An 18,156-nucleotide genomic window follows, 5' to 3' on the forward strand; every position below is an offset into this window, starting at 1 on the left:
ATCTTATTTCGAAGACGACAGATGGCACCCATGTCACTAAGGCCGCACTGCTATTTGAGCCTCGAGTTGGTTGCCTAAGGAGAAAAACATACCGGAGCAAAGATTCGCAGCAAGATGAGGCATATGTATGGTGCAGCAAAAATCCGGAGACCACTCAGCACGTCCTAATGGAATCCGAAGGCACTCAGGCAAGGTGCACAACTCCCAGAAACGCTTGTATATATAGTGGACGGGACGATCAACCAATCAGCAGTCGAGATAAGTATTGCTGGCAAAAAACAGGGAAGAGATTGTTACGTCCGGATTCGTTGCAAGCATAGGTAGCGGTACAAGGTGGATGAAGAAGTTTTGAAGAGAAAGAAGATTCAGGAGACTTAAACAAATATGCTAGAACGAAAAGCACGTATAGCATACTTGATTAACTAGAGCATGCTAGGTGACCATTTGTCACCTTCCCGTTCCAGACGAAATGCCACTAAATCATCATAATGATCATCATCACCACCGCCACCCACACCTTGCTTCGCGTGTTTCTAAGGCATTTACCTTTCCTCCTTTCCACTTCTTAAAGTGTAGGGTAGCCGATCGGGCACAGCCTTGTTAACCCTACCCCCCTTTTCCTCCTCTTTCGTCGTTCACTCTAACGCCATGTACTTGTACCAGAGGAGGCACTGCTTGTACACAGTGTGCTCGGAAGGGAAAGGGAACGAACAAGACGACCGGCACGGAAAGACGGCGTAAAAGGATCGGGGCCCACATTCACAAGAAGCTCTTACTCTGCAATTGTTCGTAAGAGCACTTTTCAGCCAATCTCGACGCTGCAGACGTCATTAGCGCGGGCGGCCAGCCAATGACGAAGAGCATTTACGCACAAAAAGCTTTCTGAATTCGGCCACGGGAGCGCATGAAACGAGGGAAAAAATAAATCATTAAACACAAAGTAAGGAAAGCGTTTGCGGGCAGAAAGTATACTAGCCTAATCGCGAGCCCTGCGTACGCAGAAGGCGGATAAAAGAGCGAGCTCATATTTGCTTTCATTGTTTTGTTTTGTTTTTCTGTATCTTCGTCCGGGCCATTCTTTCTTTCGAGCGGACGGAAAGTGATACAACCGGGTGCCTTCTTTCCCCCCACGTGCCGTCAATTCGCCATCGCCATCCAGGCTGCATGAGCTCAAGAAAGCGGAGCTTTAGGCCACCATGCGGAAGGCACGAAGGAAAGAAAAAAAATGAAAAAAAACACACACACCTACTAACCGGCGTGTAAGCGGGAAGAAGCACAACCACGAGACCACCGTCAATGTCACGCGTTGCGCGCACGCAGAACGAAGTGAACGATAGAGGGAGAAGGAAACATGAAAGAACGGGTGAAGCGGACAAACCACGCCGGAATGGCAAAAATAATAATAATAAACAAATAAATAAGTGAAGGCAGCGCTACATCAGATCCGAAAAAACCGAAATGGGCGGAGATACGGCGAACAGAGAAGCGCGCACAACAGCACGCAGGGCGACCGGAACTTGTGTAACGCGCGCGCAAACAACCACAAAAGACAGACTCAGCTGAGCTGGAGAAAACGAAGACGACCGAGAAGTTGAGTAGGAGGAGGAGGAGGAGGAGGAAGGCGAAACGGCGCACAAATGGCCGAAGAGCCGAGAGAGCGTTCCGTCACTTTCCTTATTGCTTCGTCAAGTTTCCCTTGTTTTTTTTTTTTTTTCGTTTCTTCCCCCCTCCCCCCTTGGCACTGTCATAACGTGTGTATAAGAGCGGAGCCTGGTCGGCCGTCTCGGAACTGTTGTAACAAGTAACAGACGAGTCCCCGCTCATCTGCCCCTTGCCGGATATATATTACCCGCTTTGGCGGGCAGGCGCAACGGACGCAGGCCTGGCAGGACAGTATAAGAAAAGGGTTGCAGGGGGCGGCTTCGGATGGCTCTTTCTTTGCAGGCTCGGTGTTGCCGAGCCGCGAGTATCTAACGCCGCAGCGGGCTTTTTCCTCATACCGAAAGCCGCGTAGAGGTCTTCCTTCTTATTGCTCGGCGGGGCCGTCATTTAAGAGCGGAAGGTCAGCTGGTATAGAGGGACGAAAGAAAGAAAGCTCGCGTACCCAGAATGCACGGTGCGCGAGCGGTACGCGATGGCCAGCACGACTGCACGCTCCAGCGTGCAACGTTGCCGCCGCGGAGCCGAAGACTGTGCATGCGGACACCTTGGCTACGGGTCACCGATGTCACAACCCACATCATCTTCATCGTGCATTGCGTACAAAGTACCGGTCTATAAGCGGCAAAAAAGGAAAAGGAAAGAAAAAAAAAAAACATGAGCCATTTCACTTCTGTGAAGTTGGAAGACCAGCGCAGCTGTTTAGCACACGACACAGAGGTGACAAATAATTTTGAACAAAGGTACGAACTCATTTACCGTGATTTTTACATCATTTACATCATTACATTTTTACATTTTACATCATTTACCGTGATTTTACATCATTTACCTGATTTTTACAAAGTAGATACGCAAGCGCTTGGAACGCCGACAAAGAGAGGGCGGCGCGAACGTAGACATGGCCGACGTCGGCCAAAGTGCAGTATCTCTTCTTATCAGCTCAATGTTCTCATACGGGTTCTGTTTGGACCTAAGATATTAAACTTCTTTTTGCAAGTTGGCGGAGTACTTGAAGCTTGATTCACCTACGCCGCGGGTCGGCCCAGTATTGCATTGTCTTCGGGACCGGCCCACGGTGTTTGCACACGCAGAACAAAAATGCATGGAACCCTAGTAATAAACAGGTTCGCTTTAAAATGCACGGAACCCTATAGCCATAAACAGCTTCAATGTAAAATGCACGGCAACCTAGCCACAAACAGCTTCGCTGTAGAGAGGCACCAAGACAAGGAAAACGTCACCATTGCAAGGACGGCACAGGACTGGACAGGTTGACGAGATTAGCCTTTTTTGCAGGCACAGCGTATATCCGTTGATAGCTATACAGAGGTTACTCACCGAGATATACCTTCCGCCTACAGGAGATATATAAGCCGTTTCCATTCCACGACGTCAGAGACATCGCCTGGACCGCGAATAAGGTGTCTAACAGGGATAGGCGGGCTAGTTGGTGGTCGATATTGGAATGCATCATGTAACCGCGCAAACAACAAAGGACCTGTGCGTTTCCTTCTTTGTCCTTTGTTGTTTGCGCGGTTACATGACGCATTCCAATAAGGTGTCGCCGACCGGTTCCGGAAAGTTCAGCACATTCACTCTATGCTATTTATCGAAGTAAAATAAGCTGCTTATATTAAGGCTACCAATAATTTATTGCGGCGGGGCGCCGGTTGAAATTACACATCAGTAGAACGAAGGCGGCACCGTGGCTTTTTCATCCAATACAACCGAACTGTTTAGTGACGTCATAGACAGAGCTCGCGTTTACCCACACGAAATACGTCTATATGCCGCAGACACATTTTCATGGCGCACTGCCGAATCCATTCCGTTAGCGGCAAAGACGGAGGACAGAAATGTAGATGAGGCGACGCGAAGAGGTGTGCATCACAGCAAAGGAGGCGGCGGCCGCTGCAGCAAAAATCGAAGCATCCCATTCCTCGTTTCATATCCGGCAGTTTAAATGCTCATAGTCGCTCGCGTTACGTCTCTCTCTCTCTCTCTCTCTCTCTCTCTCTCTATATATATATATATATATATATATATATATATATATATATATATATATATATATATATATATATATATATATATATATATATATATATATATTCTAGTTGTACTTTGCTGCACGAAGAGGCAGGGCGTGTGAGCTCCTGAACATCTCGCGTTATGGCGAACACGGTTTAATTCTTGGATCCGGCACCTTAAAGAGGTGCGACATAATTCTAATGCATTTCTCTTGCATTTACGGCTAAATCGCCGCCGAATTTTCTTTCTAACTGGACTGTATGCTGCGACTGTAGCTCTTCCCCAGTGTAAATTAGCCAACGGGACGAATTTCTTTGATGATGATGATGACGACGACGACGACGACGAGCTTAACATGACACTACCCACAGTAGGGGATGGGTCCGAATTCACAAAGCTTCCCGTTTCTAAGTACGACGATGGCCGGCCGGCAGCCTACGCTAACAATGTCCAACATCACGATTTGCTCGCAGCTGCTCTTGCGAACTGTTCTAGCGTGATAACTTTTTTCTGTGTGAATACGGGCACAGATGGCTCAGGAAATGCTTAAGGGAAGAGATTGAGTAATCAGAAGCCATCTGCTCTCTTATCCTTGTTCTCTCTCCCATCCGTGCCAGTAGACAAAAACTAAGAAAAATTCAGGGGTGGACGAAGTCGCATTGAAAAGATCGGTGTCACAGATGGGCCGCCAAAAAAGCCCACAAAAGCTCAAGGACGGCCCTTGCGACGACTATTCGGAACCGGAAGAAAAGGCACTCTCGCGGAAAGAAAGAGAGAGAGAGAAAGTTCGACCCGTTCATTTCGGCCCCTTTATTTCGTCCACACACACGAATCGACGGTCGGTCATTCGAGCAACGGCCCCTTTTCTTTTTCTTTTTTTCTATCATCGATAGGCAGACGTTCGCCTATGCCCCAACATATATACGACGGCCATCGCATAACACTGCGAGAGCCACCAGCGGAACCGACCAGTCGACGCGCGTCGTCGTAATATAACGTCAGAAAGAAAGAAAGAAAGAAAGAAAGAAAGAAAGAAAGAAAGAAAGAAAGAAAGAAAGAAAGAAAGGCGCTGCCGAGCGATGCGCGAAATGCGGTCGCGCCAGCGGCGGCGGCAGCCGTGTCTAATGCGGCTTATTTGTCGTCCTCCCAGGGCGGCGGGCGCGCCAGCTCCGCCGCCGAGAGGTAAAAAGACAAGACGGGCATCCGTTGCGGTGACCGAGAAAGGGTGCGCGCGACCCGCGAGCGAAGACGACGGCGTTTCGCTCCGCTGACGTCGCTGATGCCCGCGCTGCCGGCCGCCATCGCTGCGTACGGGCACCGCCGTTACCCGCTCCCGACCCGCTGCTTGTTCTGGCAACCGTGGCCGCGCCATTTCTCGTATCTCTCCTTGCCACCCGCCACAGTGGCAGTGCGACTGATCCTGCGAGCAGGCTTTCACGGTAAATTCCGCCGGCTGATTCGAAGCCTTTTGTGACCTTTGTCGTTTTCTCGCTCTTCTGCCAGGTAGATGCAAGAAGAGGCGAGAACGGACGTGAGAGAAGTACGCGAATAGCGGCTGGACTTAGCCGCACGTGCAGATGTTTTTCTCTGCCGGACAACGCATTGGGAGGTCTACGTCTGACCGATAAAATCTTCGCGAGCACACTTCCGTTATTGTACTTCCTTCTGCGAAAGTGTGAAAGCGTACAAACCGCAGCGAACGTATGTTACAGTGACACAGTAAATGACCAAAACACGAACAGCGCTGCATTTTCTTTGGCGCCTTCACTACACAGCTCCGTGGCTATGCGGGTAAGATAGCTTGCCGGTTTACCCAGCCAAGCTGTTTCGAATGTAAAAACAAGAGACGGGCCCAGATATTGATACAGAAGAAAGGAGGCGCGAAAGGAGAGAACATCTTATATAACGACATTTTGGGAAAGCATAAATAAATGCGCACAGCCAAAAATACCCGCACACAACTGAACGGGGGAGGGGGGGGGGGAGGAACGAGGAAACCGCCGGCGACAGTTTATTACTCTCTAATGCCCCCAAACGTCACACGCGCGCCCAAATCAGTTCCCCGCCCGCCTGTGGAGCTAGCGTCCGAAGCCGCCGCCACAGGAACGCGATAAAGAAATATCCCGCCTCGCGACCTAAGCCTTACGCGTGCAGATCGGCACCAAATCCGCTGCCGACGAGTCACGTCCGCCCGCCGGCCAGCTAACCGAGCGAGCAACGAGGACGAGCCGAGACGACGTCCAACTACCATAACCACTACGCGGCACGTCTCGGTTAACGGTGGGGGAGAGACAGGCAGAGAGGGAGGGACGGCGAAGCCGTCGCGGCGCGTCAGCTAACCTGATCCCGTGCCAACAAACGCCAAGGCCACGCGCCCGTACGGAGGAGGGAACGCGGCGTGCCAGACACGACACCCGGCAGGCACTGTGAATCTTCGGCGAAAGAAAAAAAAACGACAAGCACGCGTGGGCCGAGATTTGGCACCGACGCTCTCCGAGCGCTCGCCCGCCGGCTCGAGCCAAGTGCGGGGAAGCCGGCGGCGCGCCCGTGGTTGCTTGTTAACGACGGCGTCAGCAGATGCGGCGGCGGCGGCGGGAGGAGCCGTTCGATTGCAGCGTCGTCGGAGGCGCAGGCCGCAATTACGGCAGTCGGCCGCGGCTAGCGACTTGTCACCGCGAGGGACGGCTCTCGGTGTCAACGCGCGCCGTCATTAGGCGCGGCCACCGGGGAGCGCGTATAAGAGAACTTGCGAGGAGAGGCGCTGGTTCGTTCCCCCGGCAACAGAGAGCGCGGCTTTGTGTCGCGGTAAGTCACCCCCCCAGCCCCTCGGGGTGAATAACTGCGGGCGGTTGCCTCTTGGCGCACCGCTGGGACGCGTCAACCGCAAGTGCATTTGCGGAGATAGTGCCACGCTGAAGCGCTTCTGTGAGCGGCGCGCACTGCAGCTGAAGAAAGGTATTGGTTACTGCGAAATTTGTGAACTTCCATTAACAGCGGTATAAACTGAGGGCGCGGGGAACACGAAGAACGTCGGGGGACCCGGTGGCTTTCCCCTAATTTGTACCTTCATTAACCGGAATTTAGCGCTGTCAAATCTGCTTCACCGTTACAGTTGTCTTTTTTAATTGTAATTTACTACTGGGGTTTTGCATGCCAAAACCACGATTTTATTATGAGGCACACCGCAGTCGGGCACTGCGGATTAATTCTGACCACGAGGAGGGGATCGTTACCGTACCTCAAGTGCACGGGACAGAGGCGTTTTATTTTATTTTCATTTCGCCCCCTCCCTCTCCCCCCCCCCCCCCCCCATCGAAATGCGGCCGCCGTGGCCAGGATTCGATACCGCGACCTCGTGCTTACAGCAGCGCAACACCATAGCCACTAATTGACACCACGACGAGTCCGTTACGTTCGGTAAGCGCCACTTCGTGAGCCAGATCGACCCGACAATCAAGCCGATGTCCGAGCTAACACACACGCTTTTTTTTTTTTTAGAACAGCGTTAAGCGTATTAATTTCAGCGCTCTTTTAGCACACGTTGTTGGTCGAGCTGATGCGAGGGGTATATATACGGGACACCATAGCCTTCGCGCAACATTGGACAATAACGCTTAACGGCGATTACACACGACGACCAGATGGTTCGTTGACCAACAACGGCAAAAAGGCCCGTAATGTATGTCGGACCGATCAGCTCCAAAATCGTCGCACGCATTCGCGAAGCGTATATCATCGTTTCACGACAGCCGTCGTCGTCATATAACCCGATAACCGTGGCATTTGTGCAAAAAAAAAAAAAAGACATTTTATGAACGCAGGCCCAGTTCTGCTTACAGACACGCGCCCTGCATGCGGTGTTAATTGCGCGACACGATACATCCACGCTGGTGTGTATACGTCTCAGCTATTCATTGCATGCGAATCACTTCATGAGTGCGAGGGTAAGTAATCATCTCGCAACTCTCCCAGATTATCTCTCGTCCATACCTTGCGCGGTTGTCGCGAACGTTTCGCCACGAAATTTGAGAGAGACGCTATACACGGTTTGAGTATACGTTCGGCCCAGAAACGGCAACGATGCTTCGCTATACTACCACGAAATGCCGCTGCCATTTTTTACGGCAGATCGAGCCACAATAACCGCGCACCGCTTAACGGTCTCCAGCGCGTGGCAAATAAAGGAAGGCGGAAGCCTAAACCAGTGATAACAAAAGTTGCTTGTTTCTCGCGAGTAATGACGAAGCCCAACTTACCCCGAACCACGCGTTAAGATTCGCGCGTTATCTCGCGTTATACCGCTCTCTCGTTATAACGTCGCCGAGTTTCGCTATTTGCGACACACGCTATAAGCAAGTTCCTCTGCGGAACGAATGAACCTGCCTTCGACGAAGGACGCTATGACGTAAGCGTGAGATATAAAGAGCCTGTTTACTATGTTGCCCGCATTAGCTACTACGATAACGAGTAACACCCAGATCTTTGGCGCCTCCTTCTACACGAAATTTGTTGTCTTAGATTGTTCTTCTAACGTGAATATGTAAGAAGGCAAGACAATTACCTCAGTAAAACGCTGCATGCATACCTGTGGACCGACTTCATTCCTCCTAGAATCTCACGTATATAATATTGGCTGCATGCTTGTGTAACCCGCCCTAATTCACAGCTCGCGTGGTTTATATTTGTTATGTAGAAGTGATGAAGGACATCGCTTAAGCGCAGCTGCTCAGGGACAATTGTAGTTTGTAACATTTATCATGTCAGAAAAGGGGATAGAGCCGGTACTCTACATAGACACTAACACATATGCTTTAAACGAGTATAATAATAATAATAATAATAATAATAATAATAATAATAATAATAATAATAATAATAATAATAATAAATCCCGCCGAAAACAGAGCCGGTCACCGCCACATTTGTACATGTAGTAGGGGCGGTTATACATATAAGTAGTTTTGTTATTGCATGTTTTGTGCCGCGGTTGAAGGCAAATAAAAACCGAACGACCACGCAATCCTGCGTAAGAGCCTAAGACAGCAATTGCATTAAAAAAACAAGGGGGGGGGACAAGGGGACTGAAGTAGTCGTCAATATCAGGCACATTCGTTCGAACATGTTCCTTTATTTCTTCTTTTCTTCCTTCCTTTATTTATCCCCCATCCCCTCTATTCGCTAATGGCAGCACCGAAAGAGCGCAGTGTATTTACTGACTTACACCCTACTAACCATCGAATACTATACCACAACCATCGACGGCTTCACCAATTAATGGGCTCCACCGCACCCCGACTAGGCAATAGCGGTAAGGAGACAGTAGTGAGCGAAGGGATGGGGGCAATGACCGACGACTACGGCAGCATGTACGCGACAAACAAGGGCAAAGAAAAAGGGCGTCTAGGAGCCCAGACACGCCGACGCGTCGTCGGCATCCGCAGACGGCAGCAAGAGTGAAACGAGCGCCGCGCGGGACCGCACCGCTGATTTCTCCCCCAATTCATCGCGCGGCGATGCAAGAGCAAGACGCGCCGTTAGGCAGAGCCAAGAAGAAAAGAGAGAAAAAAAAAAAAAACATCGAGATGCGGCGCCGGATCGCTCGTTCGAATTGCCGAGCGAAAGAGAACCAGCTAAACGAGATGCCGAGCCGCAGGATTCGAATAACGGCAGCGAGTACCGGAGAAGATGGCACGAGCGCACGACACGGGGGAAAAAACCCGAGAGCGAATTCGTACGGATATAGGACGCGATCATCTCGCCTCCTCTCTTTCGGTGAACGCATGTCGCTTCACTCACTCGCACACGCGCGCAACATCCATGCACATATGCTGACTCACTCGCTCGCTCACTCACTCACTCACTCGCTCACTCACTCACTCACTCACTCGCTCGCTCGCTCATTCTTGACAAGGTAACTCTCCAACTAGTTGGTTCGTACGATAAGTGAGCGCGATGTTCGCCTTGCATCATCATTCACCAGCTTACGCAACCACCCGCTACTCCAGCTGGGAAGGCTCGGCGAATGCACGGCTTCCTGCCGATGATGCACCGAGTTCGCCAGCTCTCCGGGCTTAGGCGACCGTGTTCCGGTGGGGCCGGCACGGAACACAAAAATCAGCAACGCACATCGAATATTTGCATTGAGGTCGACAAACCCCGAGCGTTCAGAAAAAAATCCATTATCCTCTATTTTTCTGCACTACAGATGCAACTTTAAATGTGTACGTTTGTTATACTTTAACAGATAGAAGCACTATGTTATGAGGTCACTCGCACTGTTACCCACTCACTGATGCAAATCACTCGCCAACTCACTCACTCACTAAACTCAATCACTAACTCTCTCGCTCGCTCACTCAACTCACTCACTCGTGCTAGCTACGAGTAGCTGCGGCGTCTCATCAGGCGCCCGCGCGCAATCATCGGGCCGCGAGCTAATGCACGCTGGCCGGCGCCCTCGCCCCCGGGGCCCAAACACAGCTCACAGATTCATTATTCGCGGCCAAGCGGCCGGACTCGGGGCTGCCGCTTCGACGCGTGTCCGGTCCGCAGATGGCCGCGTGCGGCGCCGGCGATTCCTTTCCGGCCGAGATGGGGGGCTGATTGAATGAGGGCCAGCAGCGAACAAAAAAGAATGCAGGACGCGCTGGCTTCTTCCACGGGCCACGACGAACCGGTAACCGTATTTTCATCCTTCTGTTGTTTTTCTTTCAGCCGGCAGTGAAGAGAGAGAGAAAATAATAATCGGACTGCTCCTGCGTAATTGCAGACGCTGCGGCAAATGTGTCTGTGGGTATAAGTATCTGTGTTAGGGCGGGAAGGGGATGTGTGCGTGAGGGGAGGGGGGATACTGGCTGCTGTTTGAACCGCTGAGACTTTCTGCGGGTGGAGGTCATGCTATATCAAGCGTGTTTCACTGATTACTCACGCAGAACATCTCGCTGTCAAAATGTGCTATCCGGGAAAGCTACATGCACTGCACGTAGCTCGACAAGGAGCCCAATCAATACTTGCTCGATAAGAGAGCCTTTTCGGGGGCGCGTTCTAGCTCGCGTGGGGAATGAAGGCCTACGATTCCACCATGACTCATTTCAAAGAACAAAAAAAGAAATTAGAAAAGAAAGAAACTGGATAACAATGGGAAGATCACTGTCGAGGTTAGGCAAAATACAATATGTGGTATACATACTGCTTGGGTAACTCATGATAATGACGATTGACTTTCACGGCCCAAAAGATTGGGGAGCGAGAGAAGGCTTAGCCTTAAAAAGGGACGAGGCCAGGCGGGGGCGTCATTTTTGGAAGCACAGTTTCCAAATCTTTCGCCGTTGAAGTGTGTAACGTGTCGTCGATCGCACTAGCGCTGTCTGACGATTCGAAATGATTAATCCTCCTGTTGTCACGAGGTTTCTACGAGGGCGCTCTGCAAAATAAGCGTGACGGCCTAACCCTATACTGAATTCCGAGTAGGCCGCTGACTTACGCTCACGCGGCGTGACGGAGGAATGTTGAATTTTCGATAGCCAGACACTTTTTAACAGCCTTATTCCTTTTCCTGTGCGGCTAGGTGTCATCACAAGATTGCACACACCCCACGCGCCCGGAATGCGTGCATTTTACTGTTCAATAGGAAGCAACGTACAAGATTGATAGATAGATTGACCGCTTGAACGACCGCCGGGGCTACCTGAAATGTCACACTGTATAGGGCCCTGGAATCAATTCCTCATTGCCTGTAGCGGTTCCTTGTCGTGCGCCCTAAATACAAAAACACCGAAATTCTGCATTCCGCTCCATCGGAATGCAGTGGGCCGCCGCGGCCGGATAACGAACCCGTGACCTCGTGCCTTGCGGCAGAGCGCCATAGCTATAACCTGAGTCACCGCGTCGGATCAACCAAGCAGCAAAAGACCCATCGTCTAACCTCGTCATCCCCTACAGACGCCTCACCCTTTCTCTTGCATACGTCTAAGATTTCGCCCTTGCCATACCGACGACCTTAAATATATTTTCTACGCTTCATTCTTTGTATACTTTTATGATGATATCTGAATAACACTTCAATTTTCGGATATGTACATGATCCTCCTGCTTCCTCTTATTTACAAGTATCCTTGTTTGTTTTTTCGCCTTCTTGGGGGAGGGGGGTGGAGCCGAATGCCTTTGGCTCCGAGCTCCAGGCATCGGTAGAAGGGGAAAGAAAGTAAGGAAGAGAGGGAGAGAAAAGGGACACAGCCACGGTGGATCGACGCAGACAGAACGCCGCAAAACGGGACAAGAGCCGCATTAGCGCTACAGAGGAAGGACGCGAGCAGCAACGAAGCGATGCAAAACCGCTATAGTAAAGAGCAGAATAGAACGGAAAGCAAGAAAGGCGAAAGAAAAAAGGTCATAACCAGACGGGGGCGCTATTGGGTCTTCGGCCTCCACCGCATCGCGCACAACAATCAACCTCGCTGCGGGAGACGCGGTGACGAAGGAGAGAGGAAGAGAATCGCTGGAAAGAGCGCAACCGAGAACATCAAAGCCGTGTCTGCGGATCTCCTCACTCTCCCGACCTCGTGCCCCTTCTCCTCAGTGTCAGTTGTTCATCTGTACGTGCTGTTCCTTATATATATAATTTACCATTCTCCGTTTGGCCGCCGTCTGCACGCACATTCCCCTTTCCCTCAACTTCTCGTCTTCGTCCCAGGGCTGCTTGTTGTTCAGGCTTGCGCCTTTCTCATTTCTTTCCTTATTTCTTTATTTACTTTGTTGTCATCCTCCCCCTAGCTACAAGGACGGCATGCCGCGCGGTGCCGTTGCGTGCACGTTGCAGTGTGTATGCATGCGCTCACCGACATGGCACGCCAGCTAGGTATCGAGCGATCGTCTGGCGAGCAGACGACTGGATCCAGCAGACGACGAGCCGCGCGGCTTTTACAGAAGAAAAAATAAATAAAAATCGATGAATACAGAAAGAAAGAAAGAAAGAAAGAAAGGAAGGAAGAGGTATCCGGTGTACAAATCGCTGCACAGAAATGAAGGAATAAAAAGACACGTGCACAAAAAGAAAGAAGAAAGACAGAGAGAGGTAGAGAGAAGTCAGCACAAATGTATACACCCTGGAATATACGCCTGCGAGTGTTGAAACAAACACACTAAAATGGTGCTGGAAGGAGAAAACATCGCGTAAAACAAAACAAAAAAGGAACATGAAATGAAGCGACAAAGTACCCAACATTCCCTTCTTCTCACTCCCTAAAACTGCCGTTCTTCTTTATCGCCTCCATCGAAGCGTGTTGTAAAGAAGATGACGTTGAGACGCGGCGTATTATTTTTTTCTTATTTTTTTTTTAAGGCCTCCTCAAGCGTTTTCCCTGGCCGTTCGGAGTTCGTGCCCCATCGGTTTTCGTAATGGATGGCGGCATTCAACAAGTAACAGAATACGAAAGAAAGTAACCTTTTTTTTTTTTTTTTTGTAACTGCTGGCAGCTGTGTATATAGCTCGTACTTACTGTCTGCTTACGCTTCGTCCTCTGAGCTCTGATAGATGCCTCTCTTTCTCCCTCTCCCTCCCCCCCCCCTTCTGAAAGCTCTCGAACGACAAAGCGGTGGCGCATAGCACCCCTGGAAGAACCGTTCCGACGGCAACCTGTAACGTGGCAAACCAGAACAGCAACAAGCCGATGAGACAGTATAGAACAACGGGCCCTGAAGGAAATAGCAGCAGCGTGCCACAAAACAGCGGTGACAAGTGGCCCTTACGAAGCTCGGCGTCCGGAAAACGAGAGCCGCGGCAGAAGCAGAGGTTGAAAGAGAAAAGTCGGCGAAGCGCGACGCAAGCTTGGCGCTGATGTGCGCCATGCAGTACACCTACATATAACGGTCGAAACATCTGCACTGCTTACAAGTAGTTCGCAGAGCGATCGCACGCACTGTGGAACTATAGACGACTTCAAGTTCATTTCCGATTCATGGGCGCCATCAACTTGGGCCTTCCTCTACTCTTACACAATTACTCACTTTTCTGCACCGTGGTGTAAAAGAATTAACACAATCATTAAATGCCGAACGCACGTGAATAGGCTGTAGTACCGAGGTTGTTCTGGATACACAACGGCGGCGTTAACAAGCCCGAGTGTACACGGCACTCCAGCGCTTGCGTAATGTATAGTCGTCGGTTCTCACTGAAAACGCGTCGCTCTTCCCGAGCCCGACCTACGCCGCCATGCTACCAGCACAGCTCCCATCATCGTCCTCACCGCTTAATTAGACACTAACGTGCAGCACCCAAAACAAGCCGGCTTTGCGGCCTGTTTGCTGAAGCCGAATCGAGAGAAAAATGATTTAGGAATACGCGGGAACAAGGTATTTCTAGATAGTTTTCCCTTTGGTTCCTTTTTATAGACCCTGGGCGAGGAGCAGCCCTCCTTATCTGTTTGTACGGAGCTTGTTATTTACCCTATCCGCTGCTCTGGCCTTGCCTATTTTTGTGCTATAATTCTAATAAGCACCTCTTTACCTCACACGACCACAGCAATGTCTTTACTGCACAAACTTAAACTTCTTTTTTTTTTTTTGCACACACAATTTGTATGTATGTATAACAACGTAGATAAACGCCTTCATAACCGATTCGCATCATGCTGAAAACGATATTACATTCGCATCTGCTGTTTGGCATTTTATTTTGCTGTACACCCGTCACTAACTCTTAATTTTCTTCTGCATGGTCAACACGCACCAGTATCACTATATGTGCCCTTGCCGTTAGATTTCATGTTAACTGCCATGGAGTTGCAAGGTAGAGTCGCGGACTCTGCCATGTTCTTCTTGGGTGGCTGCAAGTTCGCGACGACCTCACCACCACTGTATTTTTGATGCCCAAATAAACTGCTGAACTGCATGCTTGACTTGAAGCACGAAAAAAAAAAAAAAGAAAACGGGGACAGAGGAAAGGAAACTGAGTCTAGGACCCGCGTTCGTCCTATCTGGTCGTCCTTGGCTCGGTCTCCGTTAGGTTTTCTTTTTTCTTTTTGCTTCAAGTCAAGTATGAAGTCTCACAGCCCTGTCCAAATTTCAGTTCTTGTAAACTGTGCAAACTCTTCAAACAAGACCAAAGAAACCTTTTAAGTTTCTTCAAATTGAGTCGAATCGAAGCAACTGAAGGAGAACGAGAGAGGGTGATAAGTCGTATGGGCCGCCCCAATACACGAGCTCTTTACCACGGAACTTGTTTGTCTATTGATAAATTCTGGTACAATATAATACACCCCTCCCTCCACACGGGTGACCCTTTCCCGAACGCACCACCTTTCACGCCGCCATCCCAAATGTACAATGTATCCAATTCTGCAAGCTCCTGCCGTATATACAGACGGGGCGACACCACTACAGCTACTATGTCCTTTCTTCCTATCCTTACGCGATGTTCCTTTCCTTTTGAGCAGGAGCGAAGTAATGAAAATGCAGCCATTTCACCCGAAGCGTAGCAGACGACAAAGGCGACTCGCCCCTCTGACGTCACCGTAGCGCCGTTCGCAGCGCCGCCATAGGTCGCGCACCAGGCTGTCCAGCATAAACCGAGTAAACTGCGACAGCTGTTACCTCCACAGATACAGTGCCCTGTATACGAACGTTGGCAATGAGACTGATGCTAATTTCTTCTCCACTGTTCATTATTTTAATTCATCCAGATATTCAAGTACACTCGTGTCACTACTACACATTTTTGTGGAACAGCGTCTGAATCTCTCATTTCTTTGTAATGAATGGAGCAGAAGTGAATAACGCATTTATCATCATCGTTACGGTTATGGTAGCGGAATTTGATCCGTGCTTTACGTCAGCTGCTCTCAGGCCCGTGTCTTGCGACGCTTCCGCGTGATGAGCTCGATCATATGTTATTGCGAAACCACGGGTCAAGAAGTGATAAAAAAGGAGGCAAACCATTACTCGGTGGTATCTTCATCACATTTAAAAAGGAGTAATACGCGCGCGGTTTCGGTTTCACTGAAAACATATTTTGTATCCAAGGGTCGCTGTTGCACGGGGACTTATGTATCACCACACGGGCCATCTGGTGAAAGAGACAACAACATACCAAGCACTCGATAGGAGGATCTCATGACAACACTCCTTGTTCTTTCTTTTTCGTGACTGAAATTGCCGTCTGCTGTTATACTGCTAGCAGACGACATATTGGCGAGGCTCGCCGCGAACCCGTTAGCAGACGACAGCAGCTGCGGCCACGGCGGCCATTTGTGGGTTTGTAGAAGAAGAAAAAAGATTTTTAAAAAAATCGCGAACGCCTCTGGCCGACGCCACGCAGCAATAGGAGACTCTAAAGTGGACAGCGGCGAGACTGTAATGACCGCGACATCACTGTAGAGGACACTTTGTCGAAAGCGAAAAGGCGCGACAAAGGCTTCACAATTTATTTTGTTTGTTCTTTCGCGCAGCTTTGCAGGACGCGTCTCGTTTCGTGCGAGCGCCGCAAATTCCCCCTTCACACGCCACCGCAGATGGAAACATCGCTGGCCGGACGGCGTCAGACCGGAGGAGAACATTCCAGAATTGCAGCCGGGAAGAAAGTAACAAAAAGAAAGAAACACGTTTCTAAAACGCCGGCCCTGCACGGTCGTCAAGTGTGAGGCGCGATCGCCGGATAGTACGCCTTCTTTTTTCTTCTTCTTTTCTCTTGGTAAAATCGAACGAAAACTCCCCCTCTCCCCTTTCTCCAAGCTTTATTCCATAGCAAAACATCTTTCTTTACACTTATCCGTTCTTTCCATCTCTTTCGTTCACGCTTTCGAGCGGTCGCGACATATATCCAACCCGGTCGCGCGCGCGGGGCGCAGGAGTATATAACGTTGACGCCCTTTTATATAGCGACGAAATCGTTTCCGCCGAGGCAAAGAGCTGCAGAGCGACAAAAAAGAAAAACTGCAGGGACAAACGAGACATCAAAAGAGAACGGAAACCGATTCTGAAAGGAACAAAAAAATGAAAAGCAAAACAAAAGCAGATTCGCGTTCTGCGAGGGGTCGGACCGCCCCCTCTATATCGAGCCCAGTCCATTTCTCGCGACCAGAGAGCGGCGCTCGTTCAAAAAACAACGCCACCACTTCCCTCTTTTTCCTCCTCCGTTCTTTTCCGTCGTTTTCTTTTCGTGCGTTTGCAGCGACACCCCTCGGTGTGGCGCGGCCACGAGTGCTCGTATACGAGGACGACAAAACGATCGGACCCGGGTCCTCTATACAGACCCGAGTGCAGCGAAGGGCCATCGGGCGGCAAACAAAAACAGCGTCGACCTATGGTCGTATAGGCGAATGAAGAGGGGCACGGGGGAGTGGGTGTAAGCGAAATGCAAAATGAGTATACGAAAGGGGCACAGCGGCAGAAGCGTGGTCGCTGATAGGCGCGCATAAAAAAAAAAGAACAAAGAAAATGGGCGGGTGGGCGGCTGCCGAAAACAAACGGCTGACCCCCACGAGAAGCGATGGATGGGACGCACCCTGATACCTCGTTCTGCCCCACACACTACTGCGCATTTGGCTGCTTTTCTCTCTCGCTATCATTTTATTTTTTTTTCCCCGCCGCCGTCAGCGAACAAGAAAGTTGGGGAGGCCAGTGCCGAACAACGCAGAGGAGAGACGGGCGCATACACGGAGACGCGAACGGCCGGGTCGTTTCGCTGCGGCGCACTTTCTAAGCGACAAGGTCCGTGGCACTTCTACTTTGCTGGGACTCCCAGCGCACGCATACGTTCGCCTTAGCGCGGAAGTTACGTGCAGCAGGAACCGAGCATACGGGGTCGCGTAACACTGCTCGCCGAAAACGCCTTGCCGCGGAGTGGGCTCTCCGACGAACGGCATCCCCGAAGTATTCGAAGAAATCACTTGCGTTCGCGAAGCGATCCAGGCGCATCAAACTATTACCGCGGAAGGTTGGACAAGGCGGAAAGTTGAGCTGCGCAACAAAGCGCCACCCGAGATGCATAAAGCGTCTACAACAGAGCTATTGCGACCGTGCCAGATCACCAGCGCCAGAAGAGAATCCATTCGTGTTTATCAGGCCTTCCATAATGCCTGTCTCATGGTGATCTCGGCAGTTTAATTTATCCGTTCCACTCTTGCATGCTCTCCACGTGACGACGCGATCAGATGAAATGGTCAGCTATTCAAATTGCATATTAAGGGGGGGGGGGGGATAAAGTTCTAACCCTAAAACTGTTCGTAAGGGAAGAAGGCAGGCAATCGTGGTGTCCGACACATTGTTAACGGAGGAAACCGGACAACTGCAAACGAAAAGGCCTCTTTTCTTTTCTTAATTGGGTCCCCGCTTCCGGTTGCAAATAAGACAGCCTACGCCAGGAAGATGGCCGCGGTACAGACGGAACAGTAAGAGCTCGTCAGATCACAGCCGCGATACACACTGCACTCTGCTGCACGCAACTTCCCCGCGACCAAACCCTGGCCC

At 50.4% G+C, this 18,156-nt stretch overlaps 1 protein-coding gene and 1 non-coding gene across 2 annotated transcripts in view; one reads left to right on the forward strand and one right to left on the reverse strand.

The window, feature by feature from the left end:
• The window catches only part of Cals (calsyntenin 1), a 261,137-nt gene that overhangs the window by 171,029 nt on the left and 71,952 nt on the right, over positions 1 to 18,156 (reverse strand). The window lies entirely within an intron of this gene.
• On the forward strand, positions 2,559 to 2,741 carry LOC142576783 (U2 spliceosomal RNA). The gene has a single exon (XR_012826968.1). It is a non-coding gene; the product is annotated as a U2 spliceosomal RNA (small nuclear RNA).

The sequence above is a fragment of the Dermacentor variabilis genome, chromosome 3 (genome assembly GCF_050947875.1).
Source record: "Dermacentor variabilis isolate Ectoservices chromosome 3, ASM5094787v1, whole genome shotgun sequence".
Classification (NCBI taxonomy): domain Eukaryota; kingdom Metazoa; phylum Arthropoda; class Arachnida; order Ixodida; family Ixodidae; genus Dermacentor; species Dermacentor variabilis.